The sequence below is a fragment of the Bos mutus genome, chromosome 3 (assembly GCF_027580195.1).
Source record: "Bos mutus isolate GX-2022 chromosome 3, NWIPB_WYAK_1.1, whole genome shotgun sequence".
Classification (NCBI taxonomy): domain Eukaryota; kingdom Metazoa; phylum Chordata; class Mammalia; order Artiodactyla; family Bovidae; genus Bos; species Bos mutus.
This window is the reverse complement of record NC_091619.1, coordinates 23219513-23239298: the sequence shown is the minus strand read 5'-3', so window position 1 is coordinate 23239298 and position 19786 is coordinate 23219513. Positions and strand designations below refer to the sequence as shown.

Genomic DNA, 19786 nt, shown 5'->3' with positions numbered 1-19786 from the left:
CCAACCAGTCCATTCTGAAGGAGATCGGCCCTGGGATTTCTTTGGAAGGAATGATGCTGGGGCTGAAACTCCAGTACTTTGGCCACCTGATTCGAAGAGTTGACTCATTGGAAAAGAGTCTGATGCTGGGAGGGATTGGGGGCAGGAGGAGAAGGGGACGACAGAGGATGAGATAGCTGGATGGCATCATTGACTCGATGGACGTGAGTCTGGGTGAACTCCGGGAGTTGGTGATGGACAGGGAAGCCTGGCGTACTGTGATTCATGGGGTTGCAAAGAGTCGGACATGACTGAGTGAGTGATCTGATCTGATCTGATGAAGCATGAAGGAGGATTTCCAGTATATGGAGAGAATAAAGAGGAATATTAGAGACTGAAGACACAGTATAAGCAAGGATGAAGTAAATCTGAGGAAGCAATAATCTAGACTAGCTTGAGTTGAGTTTTTCTGTTTAAAGATAACATATGAAAAATAAATATAGTTTAATTTGTAGTAAGACTTAAATACCAAGCTCAAGGGGTTTAGAGTTTGTCTTATAGGAAGCAGAGTGACATTGAATCTCAATAATTTAAAATTGGAATAACCTGAAATATTATGTTGTTGTTCTTCCTCTTCTTTATTACCATTTCTAGCTTAATTCCATAGAGCAAGGAGGTTAACTTCTGGCCCAATTGACCAGAACAAAGGTTCTTAACTCTTGGTCAAATTTTGACTATCAGGGTTTAATGTCTCATGGTATCTGTTTCATGATTTGGAAACCGTGTTCAAGCTATTATCAGAGAATTAATGATGCATTGAGCCAAGCCCCTTAGATTGAAAATATCTAGTTTGAGGCTTTTGCCTTTAGTAAAACTTACAATAGTAATGGAATAGGTTTGAAAGGAAGATGAGAAAAGAAAAGGTAGGCAAAGATACAATGGAGACGTGTCAAGAACTACTTGGAGGTCCTCCTGCAGTAAGGAAACCAACTGGCTGTGGAGCTCTTCTAGGTAAAATGTACACTATGTGGTTAAACATACTATGTGAAAGTATTTTTTGGAAAGCACACCCAAAATAAAAATTATATGAAGAAGAGATGGCAGGCTATTATGAGCTGAATTTGTGTCCCTCCCCATTTTACCCAATTCATATGTTGAAACGCTAACCCCAGCACCTCAGAATGTAACCAGATACAGAATTAAGGTCTTTAAAGAGGTAATAATTAAGTTAAAAATGAGGCCATTGGGGTGGGCTCTACTCCAGGTATACTGGTGTCCTTATGAAAAGAGATTAGACACAGAACTACTGCAACCCCTAAGGCTGGCCCGGGTGTGGTGCGGAAGAATCCCGGTGTAGGGAATGGAGATGATGAAGCAGCTGAATTGATGCAGCAGGTCAATGTATTGAAGCTGACTGTGGAAGACTTGGAGAAGGAGAGAGACTTCTATTTTGGAAAGCTGAGGAACATTGAGTTGATTTGCCAGGAGAACGAGGGGGAGAACAACCCTGTGCTGCAGAGGATTGTGGACATTCTCTACGCCACAGACAAAGGCTTCGTGATACCTGATGAAGGGGGCCCACAGGAGGAACAGGAAGAGTATTAATAGCCTGGACCAGCCGAGCAACATCTGAATTCTTCACTCCAAATCATGTGCTTGACTGTAAAATACTCCCTTTTATTATTCTTAGAGGACTCACTGGTTTCTTTTCATAAGCAAAAGTACCTCTTCTAAAAGTGCACTTTGCAGAAGTTTCACTCCTTTTCCAATAAATTTGAGTTAGGAGCGTTTACCTTGTAGCAGAGCAGTATTAAAATCTAGTTGTTCACCCAGGGAACAAAGAGGCTGACCATGGGCTCGCTTTGTGGATGCTGGTAGCACTGATAGCTGGAGAAGGTGGAGACCTCAGTAGAGAAATGTAAAGACTGACTTGAATTTTAAGTTAATGTGAAATCTTGGCAGAGAACGTTTTAATAAATAAATGCCTTAAGAGTATTTAAAAGATGCTTCCATATTTCAAAATAAAAAAAAAAAGAAAAGAGATTAGAACACGTAAATGTCAAGGATGCATATACACAGAAGAAAGGCCATGTGAGGGGCTGTCTGCAAGTGAAGTGAGAAGGTGACCATCTGCAAGTTGAGGACAGTCCTCAGAAGAAACCAAACCTGCTGACACCTGATTTTAGACTTGAGAACTGTGCAAAAGTAAGTCTGTGATATTTTGTTATAGCAGCCCTAACAAACTAATACACCAGCCTTGGTACCCTAGCACCAATGATGAAGCTATCTCTAATTCAAGTGCATAACTTAAGCCAAAGCATTTTCTGGCACAGGATAGCAAAAAAGTAAAATGATGCTATAAGAGGAGAGTAAGGAAAGAAGAAAATAGAAATCCTCAATGAAAAATATGAGTTTTTGTGGCCAGGTAGCTCCTATTGGAAAAATTCTCTCAGAGATAGTACATATAAGCTCTGGAAAAAAAATAATTGTAAAATCTATCTAAACACTCTAAAGATGGACCAAAAACAGACAGACTCTACAGAGGATACGATGCTTGGAAGAAAGAGATGGTGCTAAGTGAGTTTCATATTTTTATGACTTTTGCAAAGACAGGCCCCAAGCAGCACTGTGCAGGACATCTAGAACTCTGATGGAAAAAATCTACAATTTTATTGGCTTGAATAACTAACCAGAGTACAGAATTTGAAATAATCACAGTAATTGGAAAGTGAGGGCAGACATTCTGAAAAAGAGAAATCCAAAAATAGAGTATTGCTAAAGCTATGGATAATTTCTAGCTTGATCTCTGGTGGCTCCTCCTTGAGATACACATTTGAGGGTAGATTTGAAGCAGCCAGTGAAAGGAAAAAGAGCTGAGTTGAGATTATTTGAGGTACCATTTACCACAGAGTTTCCAGTACAAGTCCAGTCGAGAAATGTCTGCTAAAACACACAAATCCAAAGTCAGGGTCTTCAGAGGAATATGAAAGAATCTAATGTCTACAACATATTTTCAGTGTCCATGATATAAGGTAAAATTGATAAACAAAAAAGAAACAAGAAAACCTGACCAATTCTCGAGGAGAAAAGCAATTAGGGGAGACCAGTTCTGATAGGACCCAGATGTCAGAATTAATAGACAGTTTTATAGCAATGATTATAACTCTACTTTAAAAAGTAAATGAAAATCTTCTCATAGTGAATGCAATGATAGAAAATCCTTAGCAGAGGAACAAAAGGGGAACTAAATAGAACTGAAAAAGGCAGTACTTGAAATATTAAAAATTCTCTAGATGGGTTTTAATGGAGATGATACAAGAGTCAGTGAACTTGAAGATGAAGTATCCAGTTGAAGAACATAGAGAAGTTTTTTTGGAAGGGAGAGGGATGAAGAGACCTGCGGGGGCCTGTGGAATAATATTTGGAAGTAAAACATACATGTACCTGGAATCTAGGTGGATAGCAGAGAGGGGTGCAGAAAGCCATAGTTGAAGAAATAGAAACATGAGTTCAATTAGTGATTCATGTGTTACTTGTTATTAGTGGCATTCTTGGGATGGGGCATGGAGAACAGTCCACCCTGGGTACATTGTTCTAAAGACAATTTATAACTGAAATAAACTCATTCAAAGTTTATCTGCTTTATATTATCACCATGTGCTAGCAATTTTAAAGAACATCCATGGTAAATATTTCTCCCAGAATTCCTTGTTTGTCCAGCTAGATAACTGCTATGGTTAATGTTGATTTTTCAATAATTTATATTTTAGCTTTTAATTAGCACATTTTAAACTTAATTTTTAATAAATACTATATTCCATAAAGAAGTTAATATTGAGTACTTCCAGTTGTATGCTTAAGCTTGAACACAGTCAGACTCAGGTATATGTATTCATTCCAAGCATAACTTAATAAAGTTGGAATAATTTGAGTGTATACTCTGTGTACTATTTCACCTGCAATCCTTGTAGAACAATACAGTCCTGCATTTAAACTGTATTTGAAATAAGCAATAATAGCATTGTAATTGTAAAAATGAAGAAACAGTATAGTTACTTCAATTTTGTTATTCTGTAATACTACATGGAGTTGTTATTTGTTTAAAATTTAAACAGTGGAACAGAGTGAAAACTGAGGTGAGATATTTTTCTTTCCAAAGTACAAATTTTAGTTAATATGTTAAATTTTTAATGATCCTGGAAAATATTTTAAAAATTGAAATATATTCCACTTTAACTTTTTGTTTTTAAGCTAAAGAACAAATCAAGAAAATATTGTTCTAGTGGTACAATTTAGTCATTGTATAAATTGACCCTTCCTCTGATATTTTGGTCATATTAAATTTCACTAACTAATTATTAGACAGTTATTTCCATAAAGTATTTTGCATAAGATTCTGATAAAAGACATCAAAATTAAAACTACTAGGTTGATATAAAAGTTACTGAATTCTACACCTTTGTCCTACAGGAATTTGAAGTACCTTTCAGTCATTTGGAAAATTGTTCTAAAATTAGAAACTGCTTAATAATTTTTTGTGAATTTCATAAAGTAATTTGAAGTCAAAACCAATGCCAACATGAAAGGGTAACAACTCAGTGGAGCTCAAGAAGCAAAAGAGGCAATTTCAGCAGTGTCTGGATCTGTTTTGAAATGTGTAATGCCTTCAACATTGCCCAGACTTTATAAAAATTGTGAGGAGTGCAAGTTGGCACATCCAAAGCATGCATACGAGAAACAACACAAGATTCAGATGACAAAGGGATGAAAGACAATAATGAATCATTTACTATAAGCACTGACAATGCGGAAGAGAAAGGAAATGTTAGTAAGCGTCAACACTGACAGCATTTTTTTTTTTTAATGGAGAAGAAAATTATACTAGTAAAGCCAAGACTTTGATGAAGAAGAGACAGTGAATGATATTTTAATCTATTTTGATATTTCTGCTTGGTCAATACTATTTCCAGATGAAGAGAGTTAATCCAGTTAAGAAAGGAAGCGAATCTTTTTAGAATAAATATGAACCTTTCTCTACAGTTCAAAGAAGAGGAGAAAAGAGCAAAGGAAGCAGTCAATACTTGACAACTTCATGATTTTATAAATCCTTACCAAACACTGAAAAAAAAAAAAAAGATGCCAGTGTTCTCCAATTGAAATAATTGTTTTTGTCTGTAGACTTTGGATGTTGGGACAAAAAAATGAACATCCAATCTTGTAACTGACTTTAAACCTGGTAGAAATTAAAATCTGAGGTCTGGGAGATATCTGAACAATACCTCTCCTGCTGTTTTTAACCATTATTAATTTTATTTAATGACTATTACTGAAAAGTTTGTCATGTCAAAGAGGGGATATCAAAAAAAGGATTCACTAAAGGTATCAAATTGATGACTATGTCATTGTTCATTAATAATATCAATAATTCTTCTAAAGCAATCATTTTGATGATAGATATGAGTGGAGATCAGCCCTGGGATTTCTTTGGAAGGAATGATGCTAAAGCTGAAACTCCAATACTTTGGCTACCTCATGCGAAGAGTTGACTCCTTGGAAAAGACTCTGATGCTGGGAGGGACTGGGGGCAGGAGGAGAAGGGGACAACAGAGGATGAGATGGCTGGATGGCATCACCAACTCGATGGACATGAATTTGGGTGAACTCCGGGAGTTGGTGATGGACAGGGAGGCCTGGTGTGCTGCGATTCATGGGGTCGCAAAGAGTCGGACACGACTGAGCGACTGGACTGAACTGAACTGAACTGATGAGTGACTTGTTGAAGTCATACTTTTGATGACTCTCTTAGATTTCAAAAAATCCACAGATGAGCAACAATTAGTATGTTGTTGCTGTTTAGTCACTAAATTATATACAACTCTCTGTGACCCCATGTACTGTAGCCCACCAGGCTCCTCTGTCCATGGGATTTGCCAGGCAAGAATACTGAAGTGGATTGCCTTTTCCTTCTCCAGGGGATCTTCCCAACCCAGGGGTCAAACCCACATCTCCAGCTTCTCAGGCAGATTCTTTACCACTGAGCCACCAGGGAAACCCAACAAATAATATACAAATATAAAAAATTACTTATCCTTTGTATTAGAGAAGTGTAAATTAAAGCAACCTAATGGTGTCATCTTACATATATGAAATCAGATTTTCAAATTATTGTTATAATACTTAGCACAAGTAAGACTAGCACATCTATATAGTGCTGATAGCAGTGAAACTTTGGACACCAACATGAAAACAAATAGAAAAAAAAAAAACTAGTGAAATGTCCACATATTAGGCCCAGGAATCTTAAATCTTATACACATTGGAGAATATACACACACACACACACACGAATATATATGTAAAACATTGCTTGTATAAATTTCTGTATAAAATATACAGATATGCCATAGTTTATTCTACTTACCTATATTTGGGAATTTAGAGTATTTCCAACATTTTGCAGTTACAAAACAAAGCTGTAATGTGCAGCTTTACTTTCATATTGTTGGAGGAGCATTTTTTTTTTTTTTGGGAGGAGTATTTTAAGGTAAATTTCTAGAGGTGAAACTTAGTCAAAAGGTAAGCACATTCCTAATTGTGTTAGATAGTTCTACCTGGGTACCAGTGCACAGTTGTGTCTGACTTTTTTATGACCCCATGGACTGTAGCTCACCAGACTCCTCTGTCCATGGAATTTTCCAGGCAAAAACACTGGCATGTGTAGCCATTCCTTTCTCCAGGGGATCTTCCCGACCCAGGGATTGAATCTGGATATCCTGCATTGCAGGCAGATTCTTTATGATCTGAACCACCAAGGAAGTCCCAGATATTTCTCCATTTCTCACCAAAAAGGTTTATGCTAATTTGGATCCCTATCAGCAATGTATGACTATGCTTGTTTCCCCAAAGCCCTGCAGGCAGAATGTTTTCTCATGTTTTTCTCATTTTTGAAATGATATCTCAGTTGTAGTTTTTGTTTTGTTTTGCATTTGGGTCCATCACACATTTTTATTGGCTTAACCATAGTCATAAAATTTTTAAGTTAGAGAACAACTTTAGGTTTTTTAAAAATTGCAAATACATAAAACATCTTACCACCTTTAAGTGTACAGTTCTTTGTTAAGTATTCACATTGCTGGTGCAGCCAGTCTCCAGAAGTTTTTCATAGTGCAAAGCTGAGACTCTATACCAATTAAACAACTACCTATTTCTCCTTCCCTAGGGCCCCTGGAAATCACAATTTTACTTTTCTGTTTTGTAAATTTGACTACTTTAGATACTTTGTACAGATGAAATCGGTGTTGGTTATTTTGTGACTGGCTTTTTTCACTAAATATAATATCCTCAGTGTATATACATGTTGCAGCACATGTTAGAATTTCCTTCCTTCTATGTACCACATTTTGTATATTCATATATCTGCCCGTGAATACTTGGGTTTCTTCCACTTCTTGGTTTTATGAATAATACTGCTATAAACAGAGGTGTACAAATATTTCTTCGGGATACTAGTTTCAGTTATTTTGGATGTATACTGAGAAATGAAATTGCTGTATCACATAGTGATGTTTTTCTTTTTTTTGGTTTGTGTTTTTTTGAGGAATTGCCATATATTTTTCCATAGCAGCTACAGCATTTTACATTCCACCAACAGGGTGCAAAGATTCCAGTTTCTCCACATTCTTCCTGGCTATATTCTGTTTGTTTTTGATAGTAGCTATCCTGATGGATGTAAACTGATACTGCATTGTAGTTTTGATTTGCATCTCTCTAATGTTAGAACTGGGCGTGGAACAACAGACTGGTTCCAAATAGGAAAAGGAGTACGTCAACGCTGTATATTGTCATCCTGCTTATTTAACTTCTATGCAGAGTACATCATGGGAAACGCTGGGCTGGAAGAAGCACAAGCTGGAATCAAGATTGCTGGGAGAAATATCAATAACCTCAGATATGCAGATGACACCACCCTTCTGGCAGAAAGTGAAGAGGAACTAAAAAGCCTCTTGATGAAAGTGAAAGAGGAGAGTGAAAAAGTTGGCTTAAAGCTCAACATTCAGAAAATGAAGATCATGGCATCCGGTCCCACCACTTCATGGGAAATAGATGGGGAAACATTGGAAACAGTGTCAGACTTTATTTTTTGGGGCTCCAAAATCAGTGCAGATGGTGATTGCCGACATGAAATTAAAAGACGCTTACTCCTTGGAAGGAAAGTTATGACCAACCTAGATAGATAGATATCATATTTAAAAGCAGAGACATTTCTTTGCCAACAAAGGTCCGTCTAGTCAAGGCTATGGTTTTTCCAGTAGTCATGTATGGATATGAGAGTTGGACGGTGAAGAAAGCTGAGCGCCGAAGAATTGATGCTTTTAAACTGTGGTGTTGGAGAAGACTCTTAAGAGTCCCTTGGACTGCAAGGAGATCCAACCAGTCCATCCTAAAGGAGATCAGTCCTGGGTGCTCATTGGAAGGACTGATGTTGAAGCTGAAACTCCAATACTTTGGCCACCTCATGCAAAGAGTTGACTCATTGGAAAAGACCCTGATGCTGGGAAGGATTGGGGTCTGGAGGAGAAGGGGACGACAGAGGATTAGATGGTTGGATGGCATCATCGAATCGATGGACATGGGTTTGGATGAACTCCAGGAGTTGGTGATGGACAGGGAGGCCTGGCATGTTGCGATTCATGGGGTCGCAGAGAGTCGGACACGACTGAGCGACTGAACTGAACTGAACTGAATGGTTACTGATGTTGAACATCTTTTCATATGCCCATTGGCCATTTGTATATCTTCTTTGGTAAAATGTCTATTTAAGTCCTTTGCACATGTTTTAAATGGGGTATATTTTGGTTGTTGTTGAGCTGTGCATGCGTGTTCAGTCACTCAGTTGTATCTGACTCTTTGCGACCCCATGGACTGTAGCCCGCCAGGCTCCTCTGTGCATGGAATTTTCCAGGCAAGAATACTGGAACAGGTTGGCATTTCTTACTCTAGGGTATTGTCCTGACCCATGGATGGAACCCATGTCCCCTGAATCTCCTGCATTGGCAAATGGTTTCTTTACTACTGGGACACCCTTGTTGAGGTGTAGGGTTTTTAAAAAATATATTCTAGTGTTTTATATATATATATACACATACATTCACGTATATATGTGTGTGTGTGTAGTTTTCAAATACTCTTTTGCATTCTATTAATTGCATTTTCATGCTGTTGATTGTAATTACACAGTTGTACATGGCTGCACATGAGTTTTTCATTTCAATGGAGTCTCATTAACTATTTTTACTTTTATTGTCCATGCTTTAGGTATCATATCCAAGAAATCACTGCTAAATTCAGTGTCATACAGCTTTAACCCTGTGTTTTTGTATGTTTTTTACAGTTTTAGCTCTTGAGTCTTTGATCCATTTTTGTATATGTTATAAGATAAGGACCAGCTTCATAATTTTCCATGTGGATATCTAATTTTCCCAATGTAGGTTTTTGAAGAGATTGTCCTTTCCTTGCTGAGTGGTCCTGACACCCTTGTCAAGAATCATTTGACCATATATACAAGAATTTATTCCTGGGTTCTCTAATCTATTCTATTGGTGTATGTTTGTCTTTATGCCAGTATTACATTGTTTTGATTATTATAGTTTTGTGATGCTCATTAGTTGCTCAGTCGTGTCTGACTCTGCGACCCCGTGGACTGTAGCCACCAGGCTCTTCTGTCCATGGAATTCTCCAGGCAAGAATACTGGAGCGGGTAGTCAATACCTTCTCCAGGAGATCTTCCCAACCTAGGGATCAAACCCTGCATCTCCCATACTGCAGGCAGATTCTTTACCCTCTGAGCCACCAGAGAAGCCTTAAAAGTAGGAAGTGTGAGACTTCTAACTCTGTTCTTTTTCAAGAATATTTTGGATGTACAGTTTCCTTGAGATTCCAAGTGAATTTTAGGATTTTTTTTTTTTGGCAAAAAATGCAACTAGATTTCTGATAGTGATTATATTAACTCTGTAGATTTCTTTGGGTAATATTAACATTTTAGCAATATTATTTTAGCAATATTAAGTCTTCCAATGCCATGAACACAGATGTTTTCCCATTTATTTGTATTCTCTCTAATTTCTTTTCACAGTGTTTTATAGTTTTCAGTATATAAATCACTTCCTGAGTTAAATTTACTCCAAAGTGTATTATCTTTTTTGATGCTGTTGTAAATAGAATTTTCTCAATTTCCTTTTCATATTGTTCAATTGTTAATGTACAGGAAGAAACACAACTGATTTTTTGGTTAGTATTATGTTATATATTTTAAAATAGTTTTTAAATTTAATTTAAAATTTATTTTTATTTTTAATTTATTTTAAAATTTTTCAGTGGGAGAATCTTTTTGTTTATTTTCACATTAGAAATTTTAAAACACAATTCTATATCCCTTACTAAATTTGTATAACTGCATGCTAAGAAAAGCAGCATATATAAAAGTGTGTGGGATATAGCTACAGTAGTGCTTAAGAGATAATTTATAGATTTGCCTACTTATATTGGAAGAGAATAAAGCCTGAAAATTGATGTACCATGCGTACAACTTATTGAAGAAGGAAATGGCAGCCTACTCCAGTGTTCTTGCCTGGAGAATCCCAGGGACGTGGGAGCCTGGTGGTCTGCTGTCTATGGGGTCGCACAGAGTTGGACATGACTGAAGAGACTTAGCAGCAGCAGCAGCAGCATACAACTTAAGTGAGAAAAATAAAAAAGAATATATCTGTCAAGTAGAAAGAAAGAAATAATCTTGTTAAAATAAGGGGAAAAAGAGAAGGCATAAACATCAGACTTTGAAAGGGTATGCTCTAACTTCAGTTTTAACAGGGGTAAAAAGGTAAAATAAAATTATGATTAACTTTATTTAACACATTTGAAAGCTTATGAAATATTTAATTCCTAGAAGAAATATAAAGTTAACTGTATTCAATAAGAAACAGAAAAACTGAATAGTTCTGTAACTATTGAAGAATTTAAATACTGTTTTAAAAAACATCCTATGATGAAAATAACAAGCCTAATTTTGTAGGTAACTTTTACCAAACATCCGTGGATTAGAAAATGCAAACACTACAAAACGTCTTTCAGATCATAGAGGGAAAGAGGGAAACCATAATGGTCTTGTATAATTGTAATAACAAAACCAGATGAGAACAGTTTAAAGAATGAGAAATAGTACAGGTCAGAATCAGTCATGAACAAGTATTATAAAATCTTAAACAAATATTAGCAACTGAACTTAGCAGTGTGTGGGAAAAAATACACTATGACCAAGTAGTGAATATTCCAGAAGTCAGTTTAGTTCAGAAGTAGGGGAAAAAATGTATTGAGTAATGCCTCTCAAGCAAGAAAATTATATGATTTTTGTTCAACAGATACAGAAAAAAATGTAAGAAAAAAAATGAAGGCATAAGAAATGTAGAGGAAAAGACACAAAAGTGCTAGTGGTAGCAAGTAATGTAATTATTTATATGCAAAACAAAATATAATATACAGAGAGAGAGAGAGAGAGCGAGAAATATACTAAATTCATGGAGGGAAAGACCTAAATAATATGTGAAATAGATGACCAGTCCAACTTTGATTCGTGAAACAGGACACTCAAAGCCAGTGCACTGGGACAACCCAGAGGGGTGGGATGGGGAGGGAGGTGGGAGTGGGGTTTGGGGCGGGGGGACACATGTACACCTGTGGCTGATTCATGTCAATGTATGCTGAAAACCACCACAATATTGTAAAGTAATTAGCCTCCAATTAAAATAAATAAATTGAAAATAAATAGAAAAAAAAAAGAAGTTAATTCTTGTCAGATTTAGTAAAGATTTGATCAGAATCCCAGTCCATTTTAGTTGCTGATTCCTAAAATGTCAGAGCTCACTCTTGCCATCTCCTGTTTGATCACTTCCAATTTGCATGGATTCATGGACCTAACATTCCAGGTTCCTATGCAATATTGCTCTTTATAGCATTGGACCTTGCTTCCATCAGAAGTCACATCCACAACTGGGTGTTGTTTTTGCTTTGGCTCCGTCTTTTCATTCTTTCTGGAGTTATTTCTCCACTGATTGCCAGTAGCAAAATGGGCAACAACCAAGCTGGGGAGTTCATCTTTCAGTGTCCTATCTTTTTGCTTTTTCATACTGTTCATGGTGTTCTCAAGGCAAAAATACTGAAGTGGTTTTCCATTTCTTTCTCCAGTGGACCACATTTTGTCAGAACTCTCCACCATGACCCATCTGTCTTGGGTGGCCCTACGTGGCACGGCTCATAGTTGCATTGAGTTAGACAAGGCTGTGGTCCATGTGATTAGATTGGTTAGTTTTCTGTGATTGTGGTTTTCAGTCTCTGTGCCCTGAGAAGGCAATGGCACCCCACTCCAGTACTCTTACCTGGAAAATCCCATGGACAGAGGAGCCTGGTAGGCTGCAGTCCATGGGGTCGCTCAGAGTTGGACATGACTGAGCAGCTGCGCTTTCACTTTTCACCTTCATGCATTGGAGAAGGAAATGGCAACCCACTCCAGTATTCTTGCCTGGAGAATCCCAGGGACAGGGGAGCCTGGTGGGCTGCTGTCTGTGGGGTCGCACAGAGTCGGACACGACTGAAAGCGATTTAGCAGCAGCAGCAGCAGCAGCCCTCTGGTGGAGAAGGATAAGAGGCCTATGAAAGCTTCTTGATAGGATATACTGACTGAGGCGGATGTCAACGTTTTAGGAATCAATGAACTAAAATGGACTGGAATGGGTGAATTTAACTAAGATGACCATTATATCTATTACTGTGGGTAAGAATTCCGGGGAAGAAATGGAGTAGCCATCATAGTCAACAAAAGAGTCCGAAATGCAGTACTTGGATACAATGTCAAAAATGACAGAATGATCTCTCTTCGTTTCCAAGGCAAACCATTCAATATCACAGTAATCCAAGTCTATGCCCAACCAGTAAGGCTGGGGTTGAAGAAGCTGAAGTTGAACGGTTCTATGAAGACCTACAAGACCTTCTAGAATTAACACCCAAAAAAGATGTCCTTTTCATTATAGGGGACTGGAATGCAAAAGTAGGAAGTCAAGAAACACCTGGAATAACAGGCAAATTTGGCCTTGGAATACAGAATGAAGCAGGGCAAAGGCTACTAGAGTTCTGCCAAGAGAATGCACTGGTCATAACAAACACCCTCTTCCAAGAACACAAGAGATCTACACATGTCATCACCAGATGGTCCACACCAAAATCAGATTGATTATATTCTTTGCAGCCAAAGGTGGAGACGCTTTATACAGTCAGCAAAAACAAGACCAGGAGCTGACTGTGGCTCAGATCATGAACTCCTTATTGCCAAATTCAGACTTAAATTGAAGAAAGTAGGGAAAACCACTAGACCATTCAGGTATGACCTAAATCAAATCCCTAATGATTATACAGTGGAAGTGAGAAATACGTTAAAGGGACTAGATCTGATAGAGTGCCTGATGAACTATGGACGGTGGTTCATGATACTGTACAGAAGACAGGGATCAAGACCATCCCAAAGAAAAAGAAATGCAAAAAAGCAAAATGGCTGTCTGGGGAGGCCTTACAAATAGCTGTGAAAAGAAGAGAAATGAAAAGCAAAGGAGAAAAGGAAAGATATAAGCATCTGAATACAGAGTTCCAAAGAATAGCAAGGAGAGATAAGAAAGCCTTCCTCAGCGATCAATGCAAAGAAATAGAGGAAAACAATAGAATGGGAAAGACTAGAGATCTCTTCAAGAAAATTAGAGATACCAAAGGAACATTTCATGCAAAGCTGGGCACAATAAATGACAGAAATGGTATGGACCTAACAAAAGCAGAAGATGTTAAGAAGAGGCAAGAATAAACAGAAGAATTGTACAACAAAAATCTTCACAACCAAGATAGTCACAAAGGTATGATCACTCACCTAGAGCCAGACATCCTGGAATGTGAAGTCAAGTGGCCTTAGGAAGCATTAGCTTAACAAAGCTAGTGGAGGTGATGGAATTCCAGTTGAGCTATTTCAAATCCTGAAAGATGATGCTGTGAAAGTGCTGCACTCAATATACCAGTAAATTGGAAAACTCAGCATTGGCCACAGGACTGGAAAAGGTCAGTTTTCATTCCAATCCCCAAGAAAGGCAATGCCAAAGAATAGTCAAACTACTGCACAATTGCACTCATCTCACACGCTAGTAAAGTAATGCTCAAAATTCTCCAAGCCAGGCTTCAATCGGAGAAAGCAATGGCAACCCATTCTAGTACTCTTGCCTGGCAAATCCCATGGACGGAGGAGCCTGGTAGGCTGTAGTCCATGGGGTCACTAGGAGTCGGACACGACTGATCGACTTTACTTTCACTTTTCACTTTCATGCATTGGAGAAGGAAATGACAACTCACTCCAGTGTTCTTGCCTGGACAATCCCAGGGACAGGGAAACCTGGTGGGCTGCCGTCTCTGAGGTCTCACAGAGTTGGACATGACTGAAGCAACGCAGCAGCAGCAGCAGCAGCAGCAGCAGCAGCAGCAGGCTTCAATAATATGTGAACTGTGAAATTCCATATGTTCAAGCTGGTTTGAGAAAAGGCAGAGGAAACAGAGATCAAAACACCAACATTTGCTGGATCTGAAAAAGCATGAGAGTTCCAGAAAAATATCTATTTCTGCTTTATTGACTATGCCAAAGCCTTTGACCATGTGGATCACAGTAAACTGTGGAAAATTCTGAAAGAGATGGGAATACCAGACCACCTGATCTGCCTCTTGAGAAATCTGTATGCAGGTCAGGAAGCAACAGTTAGAACTGGACATGGAAGAACAGACTGGTTCCAAATAGGAAAAGGAGTATGTCAAGGCTGTATATTGTCACCCTGCTTATGCAGAATACATCATGAGAAACACTGGCCTGGAAGAAGCACAAGCTGGGTGAAGCAGAGAAGAAGGAGGTATGTGTGGTTTCAGCACAGCATAGCTGTGGTCATCCATTTGCAAGGTCTCCCAATTGTGGCGGGGACTATGGACATTCGCTGCTTCTTCTCTGGATTGACCATTCCTGATGGGGGTGTGCATATTGTAGGGGGTGAACTGAGTGAGGCTTTCATCGTTTTTGCCACTGATGAAGATGCAAGGCTTGGTGTGATGTGCACAGGTGGTACAATTAAAGGATCAAAAGTAACACTGTTGTTGAGTAGTAAAACAGAAATGCAGAATATGATTGAACTGAGTCGTAGGCGTTTTGAAACTGCCAACCTAGATATACCACCAGCAAATGCTAGTAGATCAGGACCACCACCTAGCTCAGGAATGAGTGGCAGGGTGAACTTGCCTACAACAGTCCCCAACTTTAATAATCCTTCATCCAGTGTAGTTACTGCCACCACTTCTGTTCATGAAAGCAGCAAAAATGTACAGACATTTTCCACAGCCAGCATAGGAACAGCTCCTCCAAATATGGGGGCTTCCTTTGGGAGCCCAACGTTTAGCTCAACTATTCCGAGCACAGCCTCTCCGATGAACACGGTCCCACCTCCACCAATTCCTCCAATCCCAGCGATGCCATCTTTGCCGCCAATTCCATCTATTCCCCCAATTCCAGTTCCTCCTCTGGTACCTACAATGCCTCCTGTGCCCTCAATTCCCCCAGTCCCTTCTGGGTCACCCATGACCCCACTGCCACCCATGTCAGGCATCCTACCTTTGAACCCACCACCTGTGGCACCTCTACCTCCTGGAATGAATGGCTCTGGAGCACCTGTGAATCTGAACAATAACCTGAACCCTGTGTTTCTGGGTCCGTTGAATCCTATTAACCCTGTCCAGATGAACTCGCAAAGCAATGTGGAACCACTTCCCATCAACCCTGATGATCTATCTGTATGTCAGTGTGCATGGAATGCCCTTTTCTGCAATGGAAAGTGATGTCTGAGATTTTTTCCATGGGCTCCGTGTTGATGCGGTGCATTTGTTGAAAGATCATATAGATCGAAATAACAGGAATGGATTGGTTAAGTTTCTCTCCCCTCAAGATACATTTGAAGCTTTGAAACGAAACAGAATGCTGATGATTTAGTGCTATGTGGAAGTTAGTCCTGCCACAGAGAGACAGTGGGTAGCTGCTGGAGGCCATATCACTTTTAAGCAAAGTTTAGGACCTTCTGGACAAACCCATCCCCCTCCTCAGCCACTTCCCAGGTCAGAATCGCCCAGTGGGCAGAAAAGGCCAAGGTCAAGATCACTACATGAGGCTGGTTTTTGTGTTTACTTGAAAGGGCTGCCATTTGAAGCAGAAAACAAACATGTCACTGATTTTTTTTAAAAGTTGGATATTGTGGAAGATAGTATTTATATTGCTTATGGACCCAATGGGAAAGCAACGGGTGAAGGCTTCGTAGAGTTCAGGAATGAGGCTGACTATAAGGCTGCTCTGTGTCATCATAAACAATACATGGGTAATTGCTTTATTCAAGTTCATCCAATTACCAAGAAAGGTATGCTAGAAAAGATAGATATGATTCGAAAAAGACTGCAGAACTTCAGCTATGACCAGAGGGAAATGATCTTAAATCCGGAGGGGGATGTCACCTCTGCCAAAGTCTGTGCCCATATAACAAATATTCCCTTCAGCATTACCAGATGGATGTTCTTCAGTTCCTAGAAGGAATCCCAGTGGATGAAAATGCTGTACATGTTCTTGTTGATAACAATGGGCAAGGTCTAGGACAGGCATTGGTTCAGTTTAAAAATGAAGATGATGCATGTAAGTCTGAACACTTACACCGTAAAAAACTTAATGGGAGAGAAGCTTTTGTTCATGTAGTTACTTTAGAAGATATGAGAGAGACTGAGAAAAATCCTCCTGCCCAAGGAAAAAAGGGGTTAAAGAGGTCTGTGCCAGGTAATCCTGCAGTTCCAGGAATTCCCAATGTGGGAATGCCCAATGCGGGATTGCCCAGTTCAGGAATGCCCAGTGCGGGACTGCCTGCTGCGGGAATGCCCAATGCAGGAATGCCTGCTGCAGGAATGCCCAATGCAGGAATTCCCAGTGCAGGAGTGCCTGGTGTGGGAATGCCCGGTGCAGGAATGCCTAGTGCAGGAGGTGAAAAGCATGCCTTCTTGGCTGTAGGATCTAAGGAGGCCAACAGTGGGCCTCCATTTAACTTTCCTGGTAATTTTGGTGGGTCAAATGCCTTTGGAACACCACTCCCTCCTCCAGGGTTAGGAAGGGCCTTTGGTGATGCTAGGCCTGGAATGCCTTCAGTTGGAAATAGTGGTTTGCCTGGTCTAGGACTGGATGTTCCAGGTTTTGGAAGTGGACCAAATAATTTAAGTGGACCAGGATTTGGAGGGGGCCCTTAGAATTTTGGAAATAGCCCTGGTAGCTTAGGTGGCCCCTCTGGCTTTGGAAGTGGGCCCCCTGGCCTTGGAAATGCCCCCGGGCATTTGGGCCTCCAGGCTTTGGCCCTGGCCCTGGCTCTGGCCCTGGCTCTGGCCCAATCCACATTGGTGGTCCTCCTGGCTTTGGATCTAGTTCTGGAAAACCAGGACCAACAATAATTAAAGTACAGAACATGCCCTTCACTGTGTCTATTGATGAGATTTTAGATTTCTTTTACAGTTATCAAGTGACCCCAGGCTCAGTTTGTTTAAAGTACAATGAAAAAGATATGCCCACCAGTGAAGCTATGGTGGCTTTTGGATCTCGGGATGAAGCCACAGCTGCTGTCATTGACTTAAATGACAGACCTATTGGCTCTAGGAAAGTAAAGCTTGTATTAGGGTAGCTGTTCACATCATTCTTCATAGGGTAGATATAGTCTTCATAGTGCTGTGATTAATGCATTCAGATTCTTTTTCTAGTGTTTCCAGGTTAGAACCTGTGGATTGTTTCAATTGCATATAGATTGGTTTCCATAACATAGAGTGTTGGTTGACTGTTTACAGAAGACTCACTACCAAGATAAACATTGCTGTTGCTGCTGCTGCTGCTAAGTCGCTTCAGTCATGTCGGACTCTGTGTGACCCCATAGACGGCAGCCCATGAGGCTCCCCCATCCCTGGGATTCTCCAGGCAAGAACACTGGAGTGGGTTGCCATTTCCTTCTCCAATGCATGAAAGTGAAAAGTCAAAGTGAAGTCGCTGAGTCTTGTCCGAGTCTTAGCGACCCCATGGACTGCGGCCCACCAGGCTCCTCCATACATGGGATTTTCCAGGCAAGAGTGCTGGAGTGGGGTGCCATTGTATAGTAAAGCTGTCTCGAGAGAACACAAAAATGATTTTGGCATACCATTAGAGAAACCATTTGTAAAACTCAAATGGCCACATAAAGCTTATCAAGGAGTCTAGATTGGTTTTTTACCATATGGATAAAGAAGATAGAAATGTCAGTAGAGCTCATTAAGGGTGCTCTTGCCAGCTGCTGAAAAATAGCTGGCTACTCTTGGAATTTGGTTCAAAGCTGGACAGATTTGCTTTGTAATAGGGTCAAAGCATTGTCTAAAGTTCTCGTTTTCTTTTAAAATTGAATAAAATCTCTGTATACAGAAAAAAAAAAAAAAAAGCTGGAATCAAGATTGCCAAGAGAAATATCAATAACCTCAAATATGCAGAGAACACCACCCTTATGGCAGATAAAGTGAAGAAGTACTAAAGAGCCTCTTGATGAAAGTGAAAGAGGAGAGTGGAAAAGTTGGCTTAAAGCTTAACATTCAGAAAACAAAGATCATGGCACCCGGCCCCATCACTTCATGGCAAATAGATGGAGAAACAGTGGAAACAGAGGCAGACTTAATTTTGGGGGGCTGCAAAATCACTGCAGATGGTGACTGCAGCCATATAATTAAAAGACGCTTATTCCTTGGAAGAAAAGTTATGACCAGCCTAGATAGCATATTAAAAAGCAGAGACATTACTTTGCCAACAAAGGTCCATCTGGTCAATGGTATGGTTTTTCCAGTAGTCATGTATGGATGTGAGAGTTGGACTATGAAGAAAGCTGAGTGCCAAAGAATTGATGCTTTTGAATTGTGGTGTGGGAGAAGACTCTTGAGAGTCCCTGGGACTGCAAGGAGATCCAACCAATCCATCCTAAAGGAAATCAGTCCAGAATGTTCATTGAAAGGAGTGAGGTTAAAGCTGAAACTCCAATACTTTGGCAACCTAATGTGAAGAGCTGACTCATTTGAAAAGACCCTGATGCTGGGAAAGATTGAAGGCAGGAAGAGAAGGGGACAACAGAGGATGAGATGGTTGGATCACATCACCAACTCAATGAACATGAGTTTGAGTAGGCTGCAGTAGTTGGTGATGGAGAGGGAGCCCTGCATGCTGCCTTCCATGGGGTCACAAAGAGTCGGACACGACTGAGTGACTGAAATGAACTGAATTCAACTGATAAAAATCCCAATAGTTTTTTTATGAATTTAGCAAATTGATTCCATAATTTACATGGTATAGCAAAAAGCTAAGAATGGCAATGTCATGTTTGAACAAGAGTAGATTTTCTCTACAGATAAAAAGACAAATTATAAACTTAGAGTAATTAAAAGCACATGGTTTTGATACAGAGGGAAGCAAATAGGCCAGTGAAATAGAACAGAGAGCCAAGAAGCCAAGCCTTGTGTTTATGGACTTCACACATGAAAAATGATTAACTTTTCTTGTTTTTCTTTTTTAAAATAATTATTGGCATATAGTTGATTTGCAATGTTCTATTAATTTCTGTTGTACAGCACTGAATTAAGTATACGTGTTACCATTTACACATATCAACTTTTT

The 19786-nt window shown here is 39.5% G+C and overlaps 1 pseudogene; it reads left to right on the top strand.

Moving 5' to 3' along the window:
• The first annotated feature begins 917 nt into the window (after positions 1-917).
• On the top strand, positions 918-17949 carry LOC138985415 (RNA-binding protein 12-like; annotated as a pseudogene).
• Positions 17950-19786: the final 1837 nt, after the last annotated feature.